At 36.0% G+C, this 27,695-nt stretch overlaps 1 protein-coding gene across 1 annotated transcript in view; it reads right to left on the bottom strand.

Moving 5' to 3' along the window:
• Positions 1 to 27,695, bottom strand: part of GALNTL6 (polypeptide N-acetylgalactosaminyltransferase like 6) — a 423,774-nt gene that overhangs the window by 282,256 nt on the left and 113,823 nt on the right. The gene's annotated exons all lie outside the window — the stretch shown is intronic.

Below are 27,695 nucleotides of genomic sequence, written 5' to 3'. Positions count from 1 at the left end.
GGAACATGGCCTTTTATAACAGAGAACCATTATCATGCATTTGTCCCTTACCAGCTAGCCCACATACATTTCTGCAGAAATTATATCTTAATTATCAATTCACCTCCAGTGTTTTGCATCCAGATGTTTTGTTTCGGATACCAGGAGCTGCACTGTTAGGATGCTGGCCACTCTGTAACAGATGGTCACTATTCATGGAAGTATCAATAATTTGGGGTATTACATGTGGTGTAATTACATTAAAAGCAGCACTTGGACAAAGTGTTAAAGCAAACCAGTCAAATGTTAGCTGTCAAATTGCATCATCCAATTTCTCTGCTCCAAAATACACATTAGAAAAAAACTGCACTGTCTATCATTTATACATAACTACATGGCCTGGATGATTATTTATTGAAAGTAGAGAGAATTTAAAGTGCCAAAGGTGTTTCCTATACTTTCCTCTTACTTTCCATACCCAATGCCAGCACTACGAATACAACAACAATTCAACCACAAATACTGAAGTACTACAGCTACTATACAGTCAAAAATGTTTGCAGACAGAATAAAATCTTCAAAGTCTCTACTAGATTCTAAATACCATCTTATTGTTTTCTGCATAATTCTCACAGCTTAGTGTAATACACACGTCTGTACACATCTGTATCAAAGTTGTGACCTTAATTTGACATTACAGTTGCCTTTGGAAAAATGTGACCTATGTTTCAAGAACATATAACCCGTGAATAGCTGCCACAGGTAAGGTGTTGACAGGTTATTGGGATGCCTGTCACCTTCTTGGATGGCTTACACAAGCGTCAACAGTGGTGAATGTCATCTCAACATAAGGACTTGACCCTTAAAAGAAGGTTTTGCTAAAGAGCATTTCTGAAGTGACACTGAGTAGTGCAAGTTACAAGAATCAAGAAAAAATTATTAAATGAAGTTCTTCTCTTGCTTAGCCAAGATTATTGAAGAGGATCTGTTCATGTAAGAAAAGATGTGCCTCTGAGGGAATCTTAGACCTTTATGGTCTAAGGAAGTGAGGACAGAGAACAGACAGAAGACTTACTATGTGTTCTCACTTCTTGTGATGATTTAAAACTTTCATATGCCCTGAGCCCCTGATCTTTTTTTGCAAAGCTCATGCTCCTTATTTTATTTTATATAAAAAATAAAGCCATCTGCTCTGAAAAAAGGTGGAAGTTTATGCCACTGAAAAAGTAAATGCATTTTTTTCTACAAAAGAAAATAGATTTTTGTTAATGTTTTAAATTTAATATAATACTTAAGCCAACTAAGAAGAGGTAAATGTTTATCTTAAAACAACGCCATAGTTGCAATAAGAAAGCCTAAATCTTCTCTTGGCAACAGTAGCACTGGAACACAGGTACTGATGACTCACATACTCTTGAAAGTTTTTTCATGTTTCCTTTGTGGCTCCTCTAAATAACAAATTTCAATCAAGTTTCATAGCAAAACTCTCACAAAAACTTCAACCGCACCCAAGGGACGAATGTTACATCTGTGATACCATCCACATGCTTTGCTTACGCATTTGTTCCTATGACTTTTGACTCTATCCTTGCTCAACAAGCTGAAAAGTACTCTTTTGATCACAAATCTGTCTTGAAACTAATTACTGCTTGGTGAATACTGTGTTTTCCAAGACTGCAAATATTTTTAAAGTCAAATTGAAAGGGATGGATTTCTTATTTTTAGAACAGTTGTCAACTTTGTTTTTCCAGAGCAGATACATAATTAAAAAAGCAAAATTAAGGAAAATTATGACCACAAACAGAGGTATAGCATTTAGGCAGATATTAGGAAATTACAAATGCATCCATTAAAAGAAATTCTTGTAGACCAGAACAAAGCCAGATTAATAGCACTAAGAACTCAATTTTTTTTTTCTTATATGCTGAGTATCTAATAAACTCACGTAACAGTCCTTGCTATCTTACACTGCAGAAAAGTACCTATTCAAGGAACGTGACTAATCCAGAATGTGGGTCCCACAGCACAACCAAGTAGAGCCACTGACTCCATCTGTTCCCTAGAGCAGTACATCTTATTTGCACAGATGGGATGAGTGGGACTAAGGAAAGAGAGTTGAATTTCCAGCTGAACTCATGGAAACAGTCCTTTCAAAAGAAGAGGATGTTTTCTACTGACACCATATGTCATGTTTTGATGTCATATATTGAAAAATACTGGGCAAAGTGTCCTCTCTGCCCAATCCAAATACTCAGCTTGAACTGTAAGGACACTTTCTCCAAGTGCTTTTAAAATTGGCTCTTGCTGTAAGGTTCCTCTGCTGTGCCTATGTTTGCTATCTGTTGTATCTATGAATGGGTTAAGCTTGATGCCTGAGTGCTAGCAAATGCTGAGGGAATGTCTAGATGAGTGACAATGGGGCAGAGATACTGGGAGACCCAAGCCACGTATATCAGAGTTTAAACATGCCAATCAGATTATTTAAAGAAAAGATGTTGAACCAAAATCCCAAGACTAAAAGAGTGGCCAGAAACTCCCAGCAGAAACAGCTAATGCTTCTCTCCTTAGGCTGAGGGTTTTGGAACAGTTCAGACCTGCAGTGTTATGATCACGTGTATGGACTTGTTTTGAATGACAAATTTCAAATTACATATATTATTGCTGCTTCCCTCACATAATCTCTGGAGTTCTGGTCAAAGTTTGATTTTTATCACTTTTGTCCTTCCTCAAGTCAGGTTAAGTTTCACCTATGAGAGTACATTTCTTTTACTTAAAATTGGGCAACACTACATCACATCATATTGCAGGATCCTCTCTTTCTGTTTGAATTAAATTAGAATAACAAGAATCTATTTACTGTTACTTTTCAAATGTGCCAAGAAAGTTAGTAAGTAATAGAGTGGATTTGGAGCTTTTACACAGGAGCCTTAGCTGTTAATACCACTTTGGGCTGTGACAAGCATAATTATCAAATCTCAGTCTCTCTACCTGCTCTTCCTCCAAATTGTCTTGAACACCTCTGAGTGTCCTACAACAACACAAGGCTCCTGTGCAGGTGTCAGGAAAGCTAAACTTTTACTCTCACTTCCTCAGGATCTGGTGAGACAAAAAGCAGAATTCAGAGAACGTACACTGAAACATGACAGTTATAATCAAAAGCTTTATTTGACATGACCATTGTGGGTTTTTTTTAAACAACTTTTTACTTCAAAAAAGTTTATTAATATGTAACAGACCTAAAGTAACAAATTATTTCAGATGTTTGCATAAATATATTATACACATGCATAATATACCTATGTAAGATATATATAGTGTATATATAATATTTTTCAAGTTATGTCTGACCTTTGTTTATGGTGATTTACTTATTATACAGTATTGTGTTGCATCTTGGTAGATTTTGTTAAAGGGGTACATATTTAACTGTAAACTAACAAAAAATCTACACATGCTCAATGCTTACGGAACTATGAAATGCACACTAAAGTTCTAAAAGAAAGATGATGAACCGCCACATTTTAAAACTGAAGCGCAGCAGCTTGCTTGTGTTATTAAACATTTATACACTGTGACAAGTACATGACCTTTCAAAGATCACAGAATGTTTTGGGCTGGAAAGGATTTAAACACCATCTCATTCCAACTCCCCTGCCATGGACAGAGACACCTTCCACTACACCAGGTTGTTCAAAGTCCCACCCAGTCTGGCCTCCAACACTTCCAGGGATGAGACAACCACAACTTCTCTGGGCAATCAACTCCAGTGCCTCACCACCCCCACAGGAAGGAATTCCTTCCTAAAACCTTATTTAAACCTACCCTCTGTCACTGTAAAGTCATTACACCTACCTGCCATTAAAAGCCCTTGTAAAAAGTCTTGGAGTGGAAAGATAAAAAGTGTGAATACTGCTGATGGAAAGAACGTGTATTTCTAGACTAGCAAACAATTGTAAATCTACTCTTCGGGTATAATATATATTAATTGCACTACCAGTTTCCATACACATCCACATGGCATTTCTGTGTCTGTGCTTTTGTCTAAACACACAGGCTAAGGAACATATTCCTTCATTGTGTCACATTTTTAATTTTAATTTGATATAGTATCAACAGGACACAGTGAATTATTATTGCCAGTATGGTAAAATCATACAGCAGAATGCATTTCATTGGACATGCTCAGGTCTCAGGACTGACATCTGTCAGGTTCTCAGCTGAGCAGCTAATTGTGTGACTGAAAGTGAAGGGATACCTTCAGCAATTCCCCACCTGCTCACAACCATTATTAATTCCTGTAATACAGTGATAAGAGTAGAGACCAGATCAGGTTCCAGAGTGAAGTCCAAATGTAGTGGATGGTCCAGAAATCAAAGTGGAAATGAAAGGGAGGAAAATTAAAAAAAAAAGAAAGAAGGATCTGCTCTACACACGTTAACAGAAGACAGAACATACGGAAATGTTATTTCCAATTGAAATTTTTCTGTCATTGACCTAGAAACTGTTATTCCTACTCCTGCCATCATTCTTAGGAATATTCCAACTGATTTGTGAAAACACATGACTATGCATGCAGACATAATGATCATTTTTTCCTCCGTTCACTACCCTAAACAACACCAAAGAAATTCCAGATTGCTTAAAATGTAAAAAAAAAAAAAGAAAAAAAATTATAACACAAAACACTTTGAGGTCAGGAGTGTCAAAATGAACCATTTTAACCTTTCAAAACCAATTTTGTTCAGTTCTGTTCTGATGCTGTACATCACATTCCTTATATTGCTATCTGAAACATAAAATTGAAATATATTTAATCAAGAGGATTCTAGGTTTGAAATAGTCATTCCAAATGTCTTCATTTAATTCATATGATCCCCAGATAAGACCTGGATGACATGATCCTATCTATGGCTGGCTAAAGCTCCATGGGCTTACACCTAAGAAGATAAATAAATAACAAGAGAAATACATGATACCTGGATGATAGAATTTGACCTGTCTGAACAACCTCTAGTATATTTTAAACTGAAAACTTACCAGCTTCATACATCGTAATACTGATACTATTATTTACATGCTCATTAAGGTAAATAATATGCTGCAGTTCAGTTGTAACAAGAACTGCAGAGAGAGCAAATACAAATGGTGAGAGTCATTAGTGTCAGGGAAGTAAATTTTTTTTTTTTTTTTGGTAGTGTCTGAAGAATTATAGGAGGAGATAAACTGCACTTGAATTTTTTTTGGTTTAGGTCTTTCAGTCATAATTGTTGTACCAAAAGCTCAGTGATGCAGAGACTGAAGCATGTGATATAGAGTACATCCATAATCCTTAAAAAAAAAAACTCCTGAAAGATAAAGAACTGAATAGGCTGTACAGCACATAGGTCAAGCTTTCAATAATGAGTTCAGCTGCTTTAGTGACTGTTGGGATAGATTAGACAAGCTTTTTCCACAGAGTGAAAATCATCAATATATACCACTTCCTTTATCAGAATTCTGCAGATGCCTCATATCCTTCTCTGATAGCATTACTATACTCTCACAAGAAAATACTTCTAGTCTTAGGTGTCAAATTTCTGAATGACCTACACCATTCCATCTAATGCAGATTTATGTAATGAAAATAAATAATGCCTTTCTGTAATTATTGTGGAAGCCCTACATTTAGCATATCTTTTGAGTCTTTTGATTTAAAAATTTCATTTGTTTATCTCAAAGTGATTTTATGATCATCAAGATGTTTTTCACATTTCTATCTAAAAACTTTATATTAAAATTCAGCCTAGTCTGAAAAGTTATATTTGTTAGAATAAGAAAAACGAGAACTACCAAATGCATCGAGACCTCTATATTGAAGAAGAATTACTTATATTAATATTAGAAGTTCATGATAGATTCTTTCACTAGGTATCTTCCCTGATCTTTTCAGCCCTATCCAAGACAGTGGATAAAACACTAGTTTAAACTCTAATACTTAATTCCTATTAACATTAGTAACAAGAAGCATCAGTCTACTAAAATGAGAAAAAAAAAGAAAATAATTTTTAGGGATTCTATGCTAAATAAAACTTATGACAGTGATACCATAAAGCTACTGAAAATGGATACTGCACTAGGTTTTCTGTGAGGCACAGGTTTCAATATTTCTTTAATTGTAAACCTTGTTACAGTGACTACTGGTCCTGTAATTTTACTATTACAGAATTTACTGGTGCAATTCTTTAAACCTTTCAAAGTTAAGGCTCAACTCTAAAAATTTCTCATTCTATAACATTACAACAAAATATACCTTTTGGATTTGAATTAGTACTTTAATGACTTACTGCAATAGTGATAATTATACCTTCCAAGAATACTACTTGCAAGGTCTTATGAACAATTAAGTATTTATATTTTGTTTTCTGCAGAAATAACAAAATTACTTAAAATCGGTTATTAATGCCTTGATGAACAACTGAGAATTGGTAGAAACATAGGTAGAAAATGGGATAACATCAGTATTAAAAATGTTTTAGCATTTGGAATGAAGTTGATACAACAGAATACAAGAGCTGCCCTTCAAGCCTTCATTTTCCTAGCTACAACAGAAAGATATGCTTCAAGAATGAGACTTTTGGGCACTATGGCAAGCCTAAAATAAAGAAAAAAAAAATCAAACCCACAAATTATGACAGCAGTTGCTTTGCTAAAGGCAACCTTTTAACTGAGTTCTAAAAATTTAATTTCCTATATTCAAAGAAGCAAATTCTTCATGGGAGTTTTCAAGGTACCCTGTCTCAGGTTATGAATTTGATTTTAATACATGAGAGCTATTTATGATCAAAACCCTCTCTGTAAATTATAGCACCCATCTTGTATCAGAAGCCTGACTACCAGCAGCCATTCTCTGTCTGGAATCAGTGACAGAAGAATCAAGAGCTTTCTCCACTTAACTGTACAGGAGTAATATGTTTCCTACCAGCATGGCCATTAACTCTGAACATCCATTTAATCAGGAGCTGATGATAGGGAACTGGGTAAATGTCAGCAGCAGAGCAGCAACAGGGACAGATTCCATTTTCTGTTTTAAATGGTGTGTTTCTTTGCAGAATAGAGTCAAAATGGACCACCAGGAGCAAAACAAGACCAGTAAGGCCAGAAGACACTGTGAAAAGTGACCAAATGCAAAGACTGAGGTGTAGAGAAATAAACCTGCTGTTACGGTGAAGCCTGACATTCATAAGCTGGATTTCAAGGTTCATGAAACACAACATCTGTAGATGACAGTCCAAAGTGCCTCTAAAAAAAAAGAGCTTCAGCTTCTCTTCAGCATTATTTCAATTTTTAAAACGTAAAATTCACAACAGCATAAAGTGCTTCTCAGTAGAATACTCAATTGCTAAGTCTGTGCTCTGCTTTTTTTTATTAACATGGAGACTTTAAAGATTGGAAGTAATTCACAGCTGTGGAAACATAAGAATACAGGCATTGGACAAATAGTAGCACATACTCCAGTGACAAAGTAACTTAATTTTGAAATGCACATAACATCTTTTACACATGTGACTCCACCAAAAGGCTATCTTGAAAGGCAGATCAGAAATACTTGTGATGAAAGCAGAAGAAAGAGATACGAGGCACTTGGTAGGTCAACTGTGTGCAACTGTGCTCTGGTAAATGTTAAAAGCAGAAGTGGTCCTCATAATTTTGATACCCATTATAATATTTCATTCTAGCATTCATTCTAAACCAGTAAATTACATTATCTTATCAAAGAAAAGACATATACTACTGGATGAATGCTTCTTTATAGGTGATTTTATCCTTCAGACTTACTTTTCACTTTACACTATTTTCATATTTACAGCTTGGAGGCTATACATAAAAAAATCTGCAACGCAGCTGCACTGATTGTGTATACATAAAAGTAATAAAAAAAGGAGTTTTATCTCAGAGCTGCTTCTTTGTCTCCCACAGCCTGATTCCCCATAGCACAATCTGCATCTCTCAATAGTAATCTTGCTATTACTCATCCTATTTCCACTACCACAAAAACCTGTCTTGCTTTTTATCCTCCCCTGCTTCTGACATTGATTAGGAGAGGACTGTCTGTATGTGTGGGCTTATGTAAGTGTGTGGTTTATGTCTAAAAGTATAGTAACTGCTTTATCTTAATTATGTACTCTTAGAAATCACTGATACAGAGAATTTATTTTAAATTATATAGCAAAGAAATGCCACCAAAATTACTTCCACAGGTTTTTTTCTTTTTTACTTAATAGAAAACTGTGAGTAGACAGATACCCATAATTACCTGAAGGTGGATGAAGTATTACTGCCACTTTTCAGTTAGTATTTTCTTCAAATCCAATAGTAGAGTAATAATAAAATAATTAAAGATATCTGGAATGGATTTCACTTCAATGACCCTTTTATAGGCATTATTTTGTTGTGTACTGCAACACAAATGAAGCTTACCTGGGGAAGATATTTCCAACTAGCAATTCCCAGAGATTTCTGTAGCCTAGTTAGGCAAAGAAGACACTTAACAAGTTTTTCTCAGGGACCTTTTAGCTCTTCGTTCTGCATGGTATTGACTTTCTCTTCTCAAAGCTCAACAATCACAACATTGTCACACCTTGAGGACTCAAAAGAAAAGCCTTTTCTTTCCAAAGAAATGAACAAACTCTTGAAGAAAATGAAGTGCACCACCTTTTTTCAGATCTACAATGACTGAATCACAAATATCATACAACATGAGCTCACAAAAAAAAAAAATAATTCTGAGTAGTTTGCCTTAAATAATCCTTATTTCACTCCTACACACTATATTCAAAATCTGGATAATCATATAGCTGGATAATAGCAGTCAGGAGACAGACTACTAGATGGAGAAGCGGATGAATGTGTCTTGCTATGTTGTTACAGACTCAAACTGTTGTAATTCACTTGAGCTCTGTGTATAAAGACTTACATGTTTTGGCAGGTATATGTGATTCCTTCCTTCTATCCCCAAAACATTGAATGTATCACGGCTGCTGTATTTATTACATAAACATAAGTCCTCTTTGGTGAACACTCTGAGGCAACCTGCACAGACAAAAGTGCTCTGGAGTTCAGGATCCCACAAGGGGAGGGAGGAGAGCTTTCCGAACCAGCGAGACCTCGACACTAGAAGCGAGAGATGGGGCGCAACCCCCTATTCTTGAGCCAGCAGTGGGGAAGCTGTGACCTCTGCTGGGTCAGAGGCAGCTCTCACCCAGCAGCATGGGTGTTGCCAGCAGGGACAATGCCTACCTTCACCTGGAGATAAGTTACCCCCACAGAGTGTGAGTGACCAGGAGCAGGCAATTCACACATGCAGAATATGGATAACCTACCCATTCCAGAGCTCAGCTGGGACTATCGGCCTCTGGGGAGGAGCTCTGGTGTGGTATCCACTCAGTGAGAAGCCAAGTCATCTCTGCTCACCAAAAAGGATGCAATGCCCCAGCCAGAGCTCCTAAAAACACACACAGCCATCCTAGTAAAGGCCGCAGGGAGTACTGATTTCCTTCAGTGGGTTGTAGCAGACAGAGCAATCGTGACAGTGACCAAGTGGATGACATGCTTAACCTGGTAGCAGAGTTATGGGATGAGTTATGTTAAAGAGTACTAGAGAATAAGAAGGGGAGATACACTCATTAAAGCAAGCTCTAGCCTACCTCAGGAGCAGCCACTAGAAATAACTCAAGATCAAGGGGATCCTCTATCGGCCCCTCAGCAAGGAAAAGGCAAAAGAAAGAAAGAAAAGAAAAAAAGAAAAGAGCAAATGTAAAGAAAGGAGCAAATGAAGGGTAGTCCATGCTCAGAGTGGAAAGTGCAATCCTTCACCCACTTCACTTCCCACAGATGCACAATAACTATGAGGTTTTCTGTGCCATGGATGAGTAGGGAACTGCTGGTCAAACTGAAGGGAAAGAAGTAAACAGGCAGAGCTCATGTGCACAGGTGACCTGGAAATAGTATAGAGATGAAGTTTGGTTGCTTAGGGGTGAGGAAGGCCAAGGAGAAGCTGGAATGGAACTTGGCAAGGGATGCAAAGAATAACAAGAAAATTCTTGTTGTATAGATTTGTGAGCCAGAAAAGGAAGGTCAAAGAAGGCTTAACACCTCAATAAATAAGGATGGTAAACTGGTAACAGTGGATGATGAGAAGACTGACATACAAAGCCTCATAGTTATTGTGCATATATTGTCCACTTCCGTGGGAAGTGAAGTGGGTGAAGGATTGCACTTGTCACTCTGAGCATGGGCTACCCTCCATTTGCTCCTTTCTTTACAACTGCTGCTTTTTCATCAGTTACATGACCACCTGAGGAACAGGAATCTATGTAAGCCTGTGGGACCTGATGATATTCATCCCAGAGTCCCAAAGGAACTGGCTGAGCTAAAAGACTGCCAAGCCACTGTCCATGATGTAGGCATAAATGTTATCATTGAGGGTGAGGAAAAATATTTAATGGAGAAGCTTTTACGAACCCTTGGAATTCTCTTTTGGCAAAGTCCAAAACAATGCAAACAGTTATCTTGTTTGGACAGCACATATTTGTGGAATCAGCAGCACAGAGTTTAAAAACATTCAATACTTTTCATACATAAGAGAAGAATTAGCTTGCTTTTTATTTTTTTTTTTTTTTACTCAACTGTATTCTGAAAGGTCACAAGATAAGTTGCAATTACCAATTAATTTGATGTATAATATATTACAGTAAAGTCCCCTCCATTAAATCAAGTGTTTACTATGTCTGCATGGGAAAATCTTATGGCTCCTAAAGATGTCAGTGTGTTTCTTAGGATACAAAGGCGAGTACTGAAATGAGTAAAGCAGACTTATCCAAACCAAGATGAAAGCATTAGCTGAAGAATTAATGGCTCCATCACAACCTAAGGAATGAAGTGACAGGTGACAGTGAGTATGTTTGGTTACAGAAGAATGTTGTACTATCTGAAGAGGAGAAGAAATTATTTAGTATTTTTATGAGCTTTTAAACATCATTTTTTAAACTAAAAAACCCCCAGGTTTTTAAATTCTTACCGAAAATGAACAAACTAAATACAAAATGAGTTTAATTTTTCATGAGCATTTAGTTTAAAAACAACTATTTTTCATATGCTTATGTTCCAATCCAAAATAAAAACTATCTATGTATAACTTGTAAATTATAGTCTTTCACTGCTATAAATGTTTAAAAAAATGTCACCATTTTATTTTCTAGAATGGCTGGCAGCAGGAAAGCAGTATAAGCTGGTACTTTAGACACTGGCAAGTAAAAATTAAATTTATACCTTCTCTGTTGATGAATTATTAGATGGTGTAGGAGAAGTCATGGATATTTGATCAAGTAAGCTGCCACATCAGCTAGTCTCACATCAGCCATCACAGTATGTACTACTTCAGCAGCCTCATAGTCACATGGAAAATTTATTTTTTTTAACAAATCTCAAAATTCTAAGGAAAATCATGCTCATTCACACCCTTAAGTAAGAAATGTTTCATCCTTTTTTTGATTTCTGCTAATTCAAGAGTTTACTAACTCAAAATTTTTTACAGGATCTAATTATTAAAAAAAAATTTTAAACCTCCAAAAAATCCTTGAAAGAGCAGAAGAAAAAGCAGAAAAGCTCAGAGTATCAATCAGCTTTGTGCGTGCAATTAAACACTGCTAACACCACACTTGCAACTAAATTGTTACAAAGTCAATTGATTTTTTGTAATAGAAAAAAAAAATAAGATAAGGTATTATTAAAGGCATTATTAAAAATTATATATATTTGTTTAGAATTAGTAACACACATTTTTAAAAAACAAACAAACCCCAGAAACATCTAATTTGGTGGTCCTGAAGCAAACACCTTTATATAGATACATACATTTAGATACGGCATCAGACAGCATCAAAACATACTTAAATTACACATGCAATTCTTCTTTCAAACAGACCAACTGTAAAGGTTCTTGATCTTTCTCTGGAAACTGTCAGCAAAAGCTGATGTTTCCTGAAGTTAAAAACCCAAATTGAAACTATGTGAACTGGACTGAGACCAATCTCATTTCACAAAGCTATTCAGTGACCCAATGAAGAGCCAAAAAAGCTCTGATAACTAATCATGGTGACCTTATTTACCCTGGTTATTTCATCGTGATAGATTATATATCCCATTACCATTCTCTTGAGCTACACAATTTCCCAAAATAAATAAATTGTAAAGTAAATTAAATCTTTTTTTAAATAATGCCAAGCTGTATTTGTTTCACTTGGAGGACACTGAGAAAAATCAGAGATTAACCAGAGTAGAGAGATGAATTCCTGATGTGGAATTAGATTCACCCGTGCTCTGAACTCTTGCAAAAGGAAATAAAAACCATGAATACTGGTTAAGCAGTATCATTAGAAATAAACAAAACAAAATGTGGTGGGTTTTTGCACCTGTTGTTTTCACTTCCAAGGACCTTATGCAGTTAAAAATGTAGCCTCTAACCAATACAACCTTACCACAGGGTTATCACAGATTCACAGAAGGGCTGTTGGAAGGGACCTCTGGAGGTCATCTCACTCAAATCCCTGTTCAAGAAGGGCATGGAGAGCAAGGTGCCCAAGATGATGTCCAAACATCTTTTCAGTATCTCCATAGGTGGGTATTTCACAGACTCCCTGGGAAACCTGTAATCCAGGCAGTTTTCTTTCAAAAACTCATTTTTTCCTCATCCTTAGTATAATTTTTCCATAAATTGTCTTCCAGGACCTGAGTTAATGCCCACTGATATGCTGTCCCATCTTTATTGATTTGTGCTATAAAAAATCTCTCTAATTTTAGCTCTTAAAAACCCCCTGACTTGTTAACAAATTAATTTTGTCAACTGTGAAATGCTTCCTTCACATTTAAAAAAAAAATCTATCTCATTTTCAAAAGCTCATTTATAAAAACATTATAAAATGTTTCTAGTTTTCAGAACTCAAACACAACGCAGAAAGAGAATCTGTCTAAACCTGTAAATTACAAACCAAAGCACTATTACAATTCCTAATGATGAAGTGATTGAAAATTAGCAGTTTAGCATAATTTATCTTTGCAATATGTTGCAATGCAAAAGGGCACCAAATGTGGCCTAATTTTCTACCCATGCAAAATTCATATCTTCCAAAGACTTACAGGGAAAGGACAGAAACAGTGAAAATAAACTGTTCTTACCTCTTCTATGGAAAAGAAACTTCTAGGGGAAAAAAAAAACCCTTTCCAACTAAGATTATACACTAAACATTCAAAGGTGATTGTGATGTCTTGGCAAGAAACATTATTTAGGGTATTGTAAGAAGTCAATAGTGCTAATTATCAACCCTGGTTAAGCCTCCTTATTAACAACTAGATTTTTATGAAAATATATTTAGTATCTTTATTTTTGTACAATATCTACTATTTGAAACATACAAACCTTATTGAGAATGGCTTCAGATATACAATAAATAAAAACAACTTCAACTCTTGAGCATGGAGGAGAAGGTGATGAGAGGGGAAGAGGCCCAATTCACACACACCTCTTCATAGCAAGGGAATGTGTAGTTTTGCTTCCAGGTGATGGCAGTATGGGTTTATCAAGGTATTGATTACCCCCATCAGGTAAAAATTATGGGATTGAGCATTCTCAAGTAAAGAAGAAAGATGAATTCACATGTCCTCTGAATCCTGTATTTCAAGGAAATCCTATGGAACTATAGTCCTTAAGTTTGAAATATGTAGATTAGATGTGAAATTGGTTGTCAAAGCCTTCACTAGATGTAATGACATAATGAGTATTTTTTATTGATGGACATGGAATTTTGCTAGAATTTATTGCTGAAATTAGGCAAGGAAAAGAGATGGTTGCCTCCTCTGGGAAATCATAGATACTGACAGATGTTATTTCCAATTTTAAACTAGTTTGAAATTCCCATAGCATTAGCATTCCAAATAATCATTTTCAAGTGTGTATCTCTACTCCAAAATCAAATAAGAAAATAGACATTTTATCTCTATGAAATTAAAATTCATGATGAAAGAACTCCACCTTGTAGCCATTATCTCTGCCATACAAATACATTTACAGCTTCATCTGCAATCAAATAAACCATCAGTTAATAAGGTACCATCCACACATTCAAGTATATACCTAATATTAATGGTCCCTAACTACTCCTGAGACAACAGCAGGACTGATGATAAATTTCATCAAGTTATAGTAATTTCCCTTCTATCTTTTCCTTTCCATGTCTACTTTTGCCCTGCTTATGAGGTAACATTATTCTTGAACTTAAACCACATTTTTTCCTATTGTCTGGAATGCAAATTATCTTCAGTGCCTAATGACTGTATTTTGGATCAGGTTTTCTAAAGGAGAAAAAGGAATTAAGTCACAATACCTTCCAAATGTAATCTCCAGCAACGTAGGTGAAATCAGGACCCCATGAAGTCATTCGCCTCATTTCTATATTAAGTCCTGCTTCCACTGTCCTGCTTCTAAAATATGTCACCTAGTGATCACCATCAGATCAAATTGTACTGATTCTCCCCCCACTCTATTCTATTGCCTTTCCTTCATAAACCCAGTCCTACATTCATTCCCCCATACTCATCTAATTTTCTAAGATTTTGTATCCAATTGTCTCCCTTCCTTTTCCCATGTAACTTATGACACAGACTTTGTGTGCCATATATTCAATTTTAAGCTTGCCTCCACAGACACCCTATGTTTCCAACCTACTAGTCCACAGCACTCTGCTCTGATATTCTATAGAATGGCCAAGGTTAATAATGCAAAGTGACAAGCAGACCTAGTTACCTAGGAAGAACTGAAACATTTTCATTGGGAATGCTAAAAAGTGGTATTACTGAAAGTTTTAAAACTTGCCCAACTTAGGGCCTATGAAGCAGACAATAAGGATGGATTTGATAAAATCCCCAACTCCGAGTAATTTCACCTTCCTGCTTCAAAGTAGGACAGTAAGACTATTAAAGTAAAATAATATGTATAAATAAGCAAAATACTTTTTTCTCTACTTGAGGTTTCTGAAATATGCATTTTGCCTGAAAAATCTCTAAATATTCAACCTGATGCAGGTATTTTACATTATGAATTCCTGCCATTATGCCTTATACCAAATAACGTCATTAGCCACTTAAAATAAAAAATCCTACTGAGAAATACTGAACAAACCTAACAGACATTTCATCAGTTCCACTTACAGTAATTGAGTGCAAAATTCTACAATGTATTAGAGTATAAACTGTTGGACTTAAATCATGGAAGTTCCTATATTGCTCTATTACAATATTAACGGTCAAAGCTGACAAAAGGAACCTTCTGTCAAAAATACTAAAAATCAAGTCGAGATTTAAAAGTATTTGGCACAGGAACTGCAATTATTTTAACAAAGCAGAGCACGCTTCTGCCATACAAATCACTTTCAATTATCATTATTTCATTAACTAATTTGCTGGTTTTAATGATAGCAAAAATTACATAAAGGGTTTTTGTTTGGGTTTGTTTTTAATGTGGTATTTCAAAACTTGAGGTTTACATAGAAATAATGCATTTTTTTTTAAAAAAAACTATCTCAGAATGTACTATTACACCTCTATTTCTAAGGAAGGTTACAAATTTATGCATGTGTACATGAATATGTATATATGTACATATATATATGAAGTGTGTGTCTAGGAAAGTAGTTTACTACAGTCAGAATACTCAGCATAGAGATAGTCACTACAAAAGGCTGTCAAGAAAGCCAAGTTCTTTCCCTTCCACAGGCAGCACATTGCTGGCAGAAAGCAGCAGATGTTCCCCTAATTTGTCACTCTGAAATTTTCTGAAACAGGGTCCTGAGCTTCCTTCTGAAAACTAAGCAGCATTGACTCTTTCAAAACATATTTGACTGAGTTGCTGTTGTACCTGGTCACTCACTGGTTACAATGCGCATGTGAGATAACAGAAAGCACAGGTTCAAAACCCCCTCAAATAAAGGGGTGCCTATTCCCATGCCCACTTGATCTCCACTTTCAGAAGACTGACACAGCCAGCTCATGATAACAGACTCTGCACTCATCCTCATGCTCCCTTAGCACACCTCCCTTGCACCACAAGAAATCCCAAGATTCCCCCTGGATCACAAGTGAGCATGTAGGAATTGCCATACCTCAATGATTAGGCTGTTCATTTGGGAGGAAGGAGAACTGAGTTCAAGACCCTGCTATTATGAATGCTTAATTTAGAATACTGAAATGTTCATTGCTGTGGAATCTGAAAGGCTGCTTTCCCATCCCAAAGGGCTGCCTTAATCCCTAGGTTACAGAGTTCCTCTCTCTGGCTTAAAAGACATTTAAGTACTTAATTCTAAATAGAACAGCTCCATCATGAAAGTCTCTGAAAGGACTAGTCAATTGTTTAACGTGAAAACTTGAATCTAAAACCCTTGGAAAAAGGGAGTGTGACTCCAGTCTCTTAAATATTTCAGCAACATATTCTAAGCAAAACCATTTTACACCATCTTTTCTGGAAGCTCATCAGTGAATTTTAGGACATCATATGCATATCTCTATGGAAAAGGAGTTGTAAGCATCCATGCCACACATCCACTGTTTTCACAAATAAGGCCACTGGTGCAAAGGTTCCTTGCAGTTCAACTCACTGGTCACATTTTTTAATGTTAAATTTCTTCTCAGCCATGAAAATGCTGAGAAGCAGCAAATTATCAGCTTATACAAATATGGAATTTGAAACTCAAAATCCAAAGGAGTTTTCTTCTCAGTACTTGACAGGTGAGGTATGAATACATTGACATTTAAATGCTTGATTTAGATGCCTGCAGGGACATTTAGGCACCAGCATCCCTCTTGCAAATTTTTCTCTTAAACACTTTAAGATTTGCAGACAAACAATACTTGTAATAATGAATTTGAAGAGTTTAATAATAATGTCATCAACTAATCTGCTTAAATTATCTCAGTTCCTTCAGCTAAACTGAATAAAAATGTTGCTTTTAATTCTCAAAGAATCACAGAATCATAGAATGCTAAGGGATTGGAATGTACCTTAAAGATCGTGTAGTCCCAACACCCCTCCCATGGGCAGGACACCTCCCACTAGACCAGGCTGCTCAAAGCCTTATCCAAGGCTGCCCTTTAACACTGCAATCTGTTTAGTGCCTTACCCACTCTCAAAGTAAAGAATTTTTCCTAATATCAAACCTAAATTTCCCCTCTTTCAATTTGTACCCATTACTCCTTGTCCTACCGCTACAGTTCCTGATGAAGGGTCTCTGGCTTCCTTCAGATACTGGGAGGTTGCTATGAGGTCTCCACCAAACCTTCTTCAGGCTGAGCAGCCCCAACTGCCCCCACCTGCCTTCATAGTGAAGGTGCTCCAGTCCTCTTAACAACTTTGTGGTCCTCCTTTGGATTTTCTCCAATAGCTCCATGTTCTTCCTATGTTGGGGACCCCAGAGCTGGACACAGCACTCCAGGTGGGGTCCTACAAGAGCAGAGCAGAGGGGCAGAATCCTCGCCTTCAACTTGTTGATCACACTGCTTTGGATCCAGTCCAGGACACAGTTGGCTATAAGGGCAACAAAACCCCAAAATGCTTAACTTAAAAATCTGGTGAAGATCGCTGACCCATAAATGGTCCTGCTGTACCATTCACAGAAATTCACAGTACTTGAAATAAAGGGAGAAAATAATTCTCTACGTCTATCATGTCTTATGCTGCTTGCATATATAAACCTAAAAACAATTTTACAAAGTATAAGCAATTGCTTTTTTTTGTCACAGGTAAGATTTACTACCTTTCATTTCAGCCTAGGGTTGTATAATGCAAAATGTAACAGCACACTAAAAGCATGCATGCTTTTTTTATGTAGAAAACAAAAAGAAGAAACTCAACCACCCCCAAAAAACACACTTCAAAGAAGAAAAAGAGCCCTACAGTCCCCATGTAAGATGTTCTGACAGAGTTCAGAACAATGCCTGCTTGAGTGACTGGACAAACTTCAAAGGACCTGGTCCAGCAGCTTCTAGTGATTACTGCTAGTGCTCTGTAAGCAAGGTTTAATAAAATTGCTTTATTAACAATTTCCATTCTATTTTTCATAGATTTTTACAAACAAATAGGCTCACACTGCATTAAAGTGCTCTACTTTTCAGCCCGATATGGGTGGGTGGGTTTTAGGAGTAAAAATGTATCAATGTCTTGTTCCTACGAGAGCAATGTGGTAGTCAGAAGCTGGAATTAAGAGCCACTCTGCTTCCCTAGTAAGAGACTACAAATAGTACTCATCTGTAACATTTCCTAGCTTAAGAACATCTTAAGAAGCTGATGAGAAATTAAAAGAGTGTGGTTTTACCAGTTAATTATTCTACTATTTCTCATACTACAAGGAAAGATTAACTTCAGGAAATCTTTCGTTTGGATGCCATGCTTGGAACTCCAATTTCTTAGCAAAACATAATCAGTTAACTGTTGAAACCTTAAGAATAAGCTCTTACTTGATGTCTTTCACCATTTCACTTCTGTAACATTTCATATAATTAACCACTTTGCATTTCTTCACTATGAGAATTTATGTAACATTCACACTGATGTAAGCATTTTCACAAGATGTGGCAGTAAACAGCTTAACTGTTCTATTCATGTTCATGATTCATGTGATTTTGGAGAACAGAGATATCACTAAAAGGCTTGAAAAATCCTGTACATCCTTCTTATAATGGATTTTATGTTAATCTTTGATTTGCATTATATGGTACATATGTTTTAAGCACCCAGGCTGGACTCATGAACGTAAAAACAAATCACAAGGTGAAGGTATTTCTGCATAAGAACCTTGCTCCCAATACTGGGCACTCACATCAGGTCATTGAACAGGTACCAGCATCTTTAGAGATCAGCACACTGACAAATAAATGGCAATGAGAATCACTGTGTGAGGCCACTATTAATAAATTATAAAAACAAACAAAAAATTGCCTTTACTTGGTATATAATTACATTTCTTATATACTCATTTATTATTACTTATTTATTATTCATATTTTTAAAGTAAAAGCTCTAAATGTACTATAATCACATATAGTGCAGAATATAAATCTTTTATGAAAATTTAAGCACTGTCATCCTATGAAAAACAGAGAACTTGTATGAAATTACTGTAAGAAATAACAGTATGGCACAATTTGAAGAAATTGAACAGGATACTAAAAGGCATTTCATAACACTGAGGTTAATTAAATTGTAATACAATTTTCCAAAGGAAGTGATGATAGTTTATTAAAGCACCAAGAAAAGCAAGGAAGGAAAATGTGGTATATGTCTATACCTACAACATAGTATTCCTCTGTTTGGGTTACATTTATACAGATTTTGGGGGAGAAATAGGAACTAACTGCCCAGAACTCATAGAACTGAGGTTTCCCAGGTCTTCTACTGGCTCACAGCTAGTCCATGGGACCAGTGTAGAGCTACTTCACCCTCTGGAGCACAGTAAACTAGGCACCGGGTGCTCAGCAACATCTACTGTGCTATCAACCCTGTTTGGTGATGTAAGCTTAGCCACTGATGGCCACCCATAAAGGCCAAAACTAAACCATGGCATTCATCTGCTTGCGTTCAGCACTCCACAAACACAGCCAAAGAGTTTTCCACTCCTATCAGCAGCAAAGCCACTCGCATCAGTGTAAATGATTGACAGAGTCAGCTCACATCGATCTGCAAAAGGTTACTGTGGTTTCTTTCAGCAGAATTTGAGCTATCGGCTCTAAAGACTTCTGTAGCTGCAGAAGTCAGCCAGCTGCCGAGGGCTTTCCCAGTTATGGTGCCTCATGCCCAGACAGCCTTCCCTGGCTGTGATGCTGTGGCATGACATGGCACATCAAAGAGACAGTGAACCCAAAGCAGACACAGCCTGAAAGCGGTTCAGTCACTTCAGCACAGTGCTCAAGACTGATGGGTAAGCTCAGTCAGCCTCCACAGTTCTACGTTATCCAGTTTATGGAAATCTTCGAGGACGACTGTGAACACATTCACACTGCAAACCAGTATTATAGCACCTGAAATAAGAAGCTTACTTAAGTTTTAAACTCAGCATTTGTAACAGTAAACTTCACCAGAATATAAAGAACAGAATACCCTATCCTTCACACTACTTTACTGTATTCTCATCTATTTCAAAGCAGTTTGGAGGGAATCCAAAGAGCTACCAGATGCTGTTTGCTGTTCCCCGAAGAGAAGCACAGATTAAATCACAATAACAGACTGCAAATTAGAATTAGAAGTGATACATCATAAATCTCTTTCTTTGGTTCCACTCTGGGCTTTGAGGTTTCTAAATATGATTTTTGTATTTTTTAATAAGTGCTTATATTTTCTTTTGTTTTCTACAGCTGGTTTCTTTGGCTACTGTTCATGCTGCCCCAATTGCAAACAGATATTATGCCACATATTGGCCTGTGCAGCACTGCTTGCTGAGAGCATATTTTAATTTAGATTTCCAATACTGGCACAGAGAATTGTGCAAGGCTTCTTGCATTCATATTAGTAGAAGGTGCCAATAAGCACGCTTGGGATGTGACATTAGACACATGCAGGCCTAGCACAAGTCAAAATTAAGATAATTAATCTCAGTCTCACCCCAAAAGAGACAATGAACATTTCCATCTGATCTACAGACAATCGTGTTTTGAGTAGAATAAATGTCTGTATTCTGAGTGTAGCAGCAGAAATCCTAAACAGTGAGAGATCCATCCTTAAATCTACTAATGCCACATGGCAAAACTTGGTGATACTTTACTGGAAATATTTTTCCATTCATCATACATTTTCTCATCAGTGGGGATTCAGAAACTTACACATATTTTCCCATCAATGCAGAAATATACAAAAACCTTGCAAATTTCTGTCTACTTGGAATTTTTTCCAAATGACACAGAAGACCAGACTCTTTGAGTGCTGAGATGATCCTTTTTATATTATGCACATGACCCAAACTACTCTTTTCTCCCAATATATATTTCTCCTCACTGTGCTTCCTAGGTAAATATACAGAAGCATTGAAACCATATCCAATACCATGCTATTCAACAAAAGCATCAGACAGCACTTCTGACGCAGATATATTTGAAAAGCATCCAGAACAACCTTTGAAGCTAGTGGGTCATTTTGCCTCTCCTCTGAAATAACAGAAATAAAGCTCCTTATCATTAAAGGACAATTTCTTATTTAGGAAGAGAATATTTTTTACTGTTTGAATTGTGACCCACTACTCATCTCAAAGCATGATACAGGTAGCCCATGCCATTTATCATTTCTGGTCTTAGTTAATATCTCTGTTCACAGAAGCAAAGGTACATAATTAGCAAATAGCACAACTTCTGCACCTCACACATCAGGAGGGCTGTGATGTTGCACTCCTACCATTATTTCAAATACCAGCTTCTGTAAGGCTGATGTGATAATAACACACTTTCAATTCACCAGCAGTAATAGGAGCACTGAATCCTTTGTACAGCAAAATCACAAATGAAACAAAGGAAAACTATGAATGTATTAAGATTAGAGAAGACTCAGATTTAACTTAAATGTCATTATTTTTTTTTTATAAATGTTAATACTGGAAGACAATACTTAATAATAGCTGTTCTGCCACCCTAGGAGTAAATGCAGATAAATTGGACAAGTACTTTACTTTTAATAAACCAGCCCATTAAGTACTCAGGAACTCCTCTGTATTTATGTTACAGCTTTCTTTCCAGTTTCTTTGCATCTGAGAATGCATAGAAGACTTGCATTTAAATTTATCAGCTAAATGCAAAGCTGACAAAAAATTAAAATTGAGAGTAAAGCACAAAAATTTTTTAAAGTTGACAGTTTCAAAATTGCCTCCCTCAATCATTCTATTTTATTACTACTTTACTAGTGTTTTCTACTGCATTTTACCCTATCCCCTATATTAATTATGTCTTCACCATCCTCTGTATAAAAATAATTTGGCCTTCATATTCAGAGTTTTCTATGACATCAAATTAGGCTTTATTCCAGAGGCAAATTAATTCCCACTGTGAAACCTCCCTAAAAGCTTACTTTTAGATTTAGTGTTTCAGGATACCTTTATATCTTGCTTTGGGAAGATGGGATTGTAGGGATTTGGGTGGCTTTTTTCAGCGGGATGGTGTTGGTGTGGCTCTTCCATGCAATTATTGTAATTTTACACTTCATCATCATATGCTACATTAAAGAAAATATACCCATCTACTACAAATATTTCCAGCATACTCATTAAAAAACAAACAAGCAAACCCACAAAAAACCCCAAATCCCCACACTAGGATCAAGATATTTGAAAGTTTAGTTTTTTAGTTCAAGTGAAACACACAGATTACTCTCAAATTCATTAACCTGTCATTTTCAAACTATCAGAACCTGTTTCTTCCAAAATGTTATGTTTTATGATTTGAACAAATGATTCACAAGTAGTCAAGTGTGCCTTTTGCACAAGTACATCATATAGTTTTGGAAAACAATGAGCCAGATCTGAGGTTAAGACAGAGGAGTAGTATTATTGGAATACTGATATAGGAAGGGATAAGTGATAAGATGACAGACTTGCTCTTTATAAAAATAAATGTGAGATGATATTTGCTAATTGAAATTTCTATAGTATGCTAGAAAAATCACAGTACAAATTCTTTTGCTTTATCACAAATGCAATAATATTGTGACAGAAAAAGTCTATGACAGATTTCTAGCAAAAATAACCCATTAGCTCCTTATGGTTGGTTACTTTTTTCAGCATTTTCCTTCAAATATGCTACTAGGGCTGCCAGTTGTCATGACATATTATTTATGAAGCATATGTCTTTTGTTAAGCACTGTTCTTTTTATTGATTTTTTGACAGGTTTTACTTACTGCCAGATAATATACTAGAACATTTTACTGGCATTGGTCATGTTAGAACTGTAAATTAAAGCATTGTGATAAGGAACTGGAGCTCATTAACTCAAATTTTTAGTTAGGCCACAGGAAAGTCATGGTATTTGATTTATTAGGAAAATACAGCTTCCTGTATTAAAAAACATAGCTGACTATTTGAAGCAAGAAATGCCAAAATAATAATGACAAAATGATTCATCTGCATCAAGAAGACTATTTTCTCGTAAAACAAGGTAGGATGGCAGTAATTATATCATTATTAGACAATTTTTTGTTTCATTGCTCCCAATACTTCAATTTTAAGTGCATTTACTTAACAGGACACTAAGTACTTATATTAACCTAGAGATATAAAAGAGAGAAATTTTATTTAATCTTTTCTGCTTTATTTAATTATCTACACTACAAGCAGAGTGATATATACCCAGGTGGAGTACTGTGTTAGCTGCTAACTTGCAGCTGTATGCAATTATCTTGTGCTGTCTGAAAGTAGTTCAGCGAGCTTCAGTATCTCTGCTTTGTTGTGTTACCCAAATCTAAACAAATATTATTCAAGAAGCCTCTCATTTTTCAGAGAGTGAATAGGACATGCTATTAACACATTAAATATCTGTTAGAAATCTCTAGATGAAATCAACATACCAGTAATTCATCAGTGGAGGTTTTATCTAATTACTTCACTGATACATGAGTGGTATCATAGGAATATGAAGAGCAATAGCAGTGAATACATACAAATTGATATACAGGTCTAATAAAGAAAGTGTAATTCATGTAGAAATCTGTAAAGTCATGACATCAAAAATTCAGGTCAGCTCAATTCAAGGCAGAACAAGTGAGCCTAACTAATCTGGTAGTCATATATTCTGACTGCAGTACAGTGGTACCCACAACAGTCAGGAAAAACTAGGTGATACTTTAAATGTTTTCATAAAGCTACCCCGCTTCTCACTCACTGGAAAAAAAACTCCAAACACTCAAACCACTTCTCTAGTATTATATTATTATTCCTTTTACTTTTCCCTTTTTTTCTTTTTTTTTTAATCTTTTTGTGTCTGGTGGATACAATTATGCCAGAATTCATTGGATGGAAGAACTGAAGGGATAATAAATCTCTTCACAGTTCTAGCACAATTACTGCAATTTGGGAAACAGTCTAAGCAGAAGGTTGATCTACCTCAAATTCAATCAAATTCAATTTGGGAGCTCCTCCAAGGCCATAAACTGGCTCAATCTCAAGACACTTGTTCTGGCTTTTGGAAGCTCAGTACTGATTAGAAGTTTTTCATAGTCTGGAAACTGAGCTCACCACAGAGGTTTCTCTGACGAGCCCATTCACCTGCATGTATATATATATATATATATATATATATATATATATATTGAATGTATCTGAAATTGCATATGTTCAGCAAACAAACACCTACTAAGCAGAAAACTACCTACAATTTTTACATCAATTTAAAGACTTTCTGGAAATATTTAATTTCAATTAATACAACCATCACGCAATTTCAAGGCAAATCAACAAATCCCACACTAATGCTACAGCTTCTTCTAGCTACAGGGCAACAGGTGTGCAAGTCCCATGATGAGTTCTCTGGCTGCACCTTGGCAGCTGCTATTTATGGGGTCTCAGGAAAGACATTTTCCTTCAGGAAGGTAATATTTATGACTGTGCTGCTGCTTCTGCATCTCTTGCAGAGACTGTCTTTGAAAGACTCAAAGGGGAGGGGATGGCATGCCTCTCAGGCTTTGCAAGATACACCCTGGAAACACCTAGGAATTTCTAGATTGATGAGTTCTTTTAAACAACCTCTTTCAGTGTCATGCTTTTGATCTTCCTCCATGCATTTAATCTAACACCTATGTGAAATTCTTTTGTGATTTCCTGATGTGACGCTTGTTTTCACACCTTATATTTTGGTAAAATAATTGTAAATATTTATTTTCCTGCTCCTCAACAAGAAGTTTGGAGTTATAGAAAAAAGAGACCAAAGTGAGCCATTTCACCTAAAATTGCAGAGCTTCCCAAACTGGCATAACTAGGTCAACTTTTCAGATATATTCTGATTCCTTATTTTGATACCTACCTTAGAATGATGATAAATAATTAGTAGTTATTAACCAAGCTCCTGGCTTATTCAAAGGAGAACAATAAACTCCTCCAGAAGACAATTCAGTACCTTAAATTAGGCTTTTGCTAAAGAATTGCTCTCTGGAGAAGCCATGCTCTCTCATACACTTTGAAGAGATTCTAGGGAGATTAGTGAGGTAATTTAGCCTGCTAAATTAGATACTAACAGTCATGCCATATTGATATCTTCTCCTAAGCCTGAATATAGTGCAACTCCACTTACATATTTCAAATGTGAGTAGGTTGTGTTACTCATCTGCATTTAAACTGTTCTCCAAGGCAAATGAAATTGTACACATGTTACCTTTACATGGACATCCTGTTAAACATAATGATTATCATTCATATCTTTTACAATATTGGTACTTTTAAAATGGCTCAAATATCTATTTTCCATGAGTAATCTCATAGATCATGTTTGATGATATACTCAGTGATTCAAATTTTCTTAGGACTGAAAAAAAAAAAAGATAAAAGACCTTAATAAATGTTCTTATTTAATACTCATTTGACTGATTCACAGCTACAGAATTAAAGACAAGAAAGGCTCTTCTTCCAAAATGAAAGAATACAAGCTACAAGTTTCCTAAAGTAAAAAAAAAAAAAAAAAGATTTTTGGTCAAAATATCTAAGTCTAAAGATAACCTGTAATGTCATATAAGAACTTGAACCTCAAAAGGGGTAGAGGAAAGAGAAAGAAAATAAGCTAGTAACTGTGTGAGAAAGAAACCACTTCAGACAAGGACACAAAAACAATTAGCAAAAAGTAGTTGAGTAATTCAACCTAAAGTATTTCTTATTTACTGCCTGCAGCTTCTTGGTAAACTACAAATCCATAATTTATTAATAAAATATTTTTTATAATAAAAGTACATTTATAAGACATGTGACTCCAGGTTTGCACTTTCCCTGTCCCAGAAAAGAACACTGGCAATAAAACTGAAGTCACTTCCTAAGGCCTCTCTCTCGCAATGTCAAAAACCATGAGAGAAGCACAGGTGTAATTACCTCAGAAAATGAGTCTGCCTCTCTATTCTCGGCCATCTCTCTCCCTGCTGCAGCTGTATCATTACTCTAAAATGGTATGTCAGTTTTTCAATTTACATCCTGATCTTGGATATAAAAATGTTTCAAAGCCCATCTAAGGATGCATATGATTTATTGGCCTACTGTAATCTATGTCACATTAAATTAAGTAGTAATATAATTCATTGCAGTTTTAAGACTAAATACTTCTTCCTATATTATTCTATTGGAAATAACAGAAATAATTGAATCCTTGACATAAACTCTATAAGATACATGAATATGGGGATTCTGCATCTATATTCTTTACACTTAGCAAACTACAGAGAGAGACCTACTTTTACATTTACTTCTGTGTTGTATGGTGTGTGACACATCATATGTGATAGGACAAGAGTGAATAGTTTTAAACTAAAAGAAGGCAGTTTTAGATTAGATATCAGGAAGAAATTCTTCTCTCAGAAGGTAGTGGAACAATAAAACAAGCTGTCCAGAGAAGCTGTGGGTGCCGCATCCCTGGAATTGATCAGGCCAGGTCGGATGGGGCAGCAGGCAATCTGATCTAATGGGTGGCTCCTCTGACCATGGAGCCAGATGATTTTTAAGGTTGCATCCAATCCAAACCATTCAATGATGACTCAAAAATGTAACCATCCAAGGAGAGCTGTTACCTTCCCAAATTTTAAAGGAGAAAATAAAATTAATAAAATCGTCAGTTAGAGATCAATTCCGCATTGATAATGCACTATAATAACCTAATGATTTACTTTTATTCAGAAGATAAATTAAATATTCTGAAGTTTTTCAGTAGTTTACATTTTCTTCTTCAAGTTCATGTTGCAATATCAGAACTGTCAATAAATGATCCAAAAAAAATATCTAACACTACACAAATACAGAAATTGTATCTGCATATCACCTCCAAGTGTTTTGCAATACAATGAATCTTTTTTTAGCATAATCTTACACCATTATTCAGTTCTGCATACCTCAATCACTATTTTGCTATCTAGCTGACTTCAGCTGGGATATGTTGGGTTCTTCCCAGTGACTGTTGTAAAAACTGTACATTTGTGTTGGTAAGGCTGAGAAGAAGATTAAGCACTGAAGTGTGCAGAATAGAGTAGCACTTCCGACCACGTCCAGTGATGACACTGTAGCTGCAGACATTAAAATAGCCTTATGATTATGTTAATGGACATCCATTTCCTCCTTTAGAAGATAAACAACTCTGTTTCTACTGTATTTACAATTGAAATGTCACTGATTACTAGCAAGAGAGCCCAAATTATATTCTTAAACAGACTCAAGAGCTCTCTTACACTGTACTGAAGAGTTGCTGAAGAACAAATAGAGTGACATGAAACAGGTGGCAACACTGCCAGACATCTAACCTAGCTCCGATGCACAGAGCAGCTGAAGAGAAGAGCACACAGAAAGCAAAGCTGATTCAATGTCAAGTGTCAAAGCAGAGTGAAAGCAGGAGATCTTATTTAAATGTTCAGCCCACAAAATCATTGCAGCTTGGAACACCTCTGCATGTGCTGTGCTGCTGACACCCTTACCCTAATTAGACT

The sequence above is a fragment of the Poecile atricapillus genome, chromosome 4, assembly GCF_030490865.1.
Source record: "Poecile atricapillus isolate bPoeAtr1 chromosome 4, bPoeAtr1.hap1, whole genome shotgun sequence".
In the NCBI taxonomy this organism is placed as follows: Eukaryota; Metazoa; Chordata; class Aves; order Passeriformes; family Paridae; genus Poecile; species Poecile atricapillus.
This window is presented reverse-complemented; position numbering and strand designations above follow the sequence as displayed.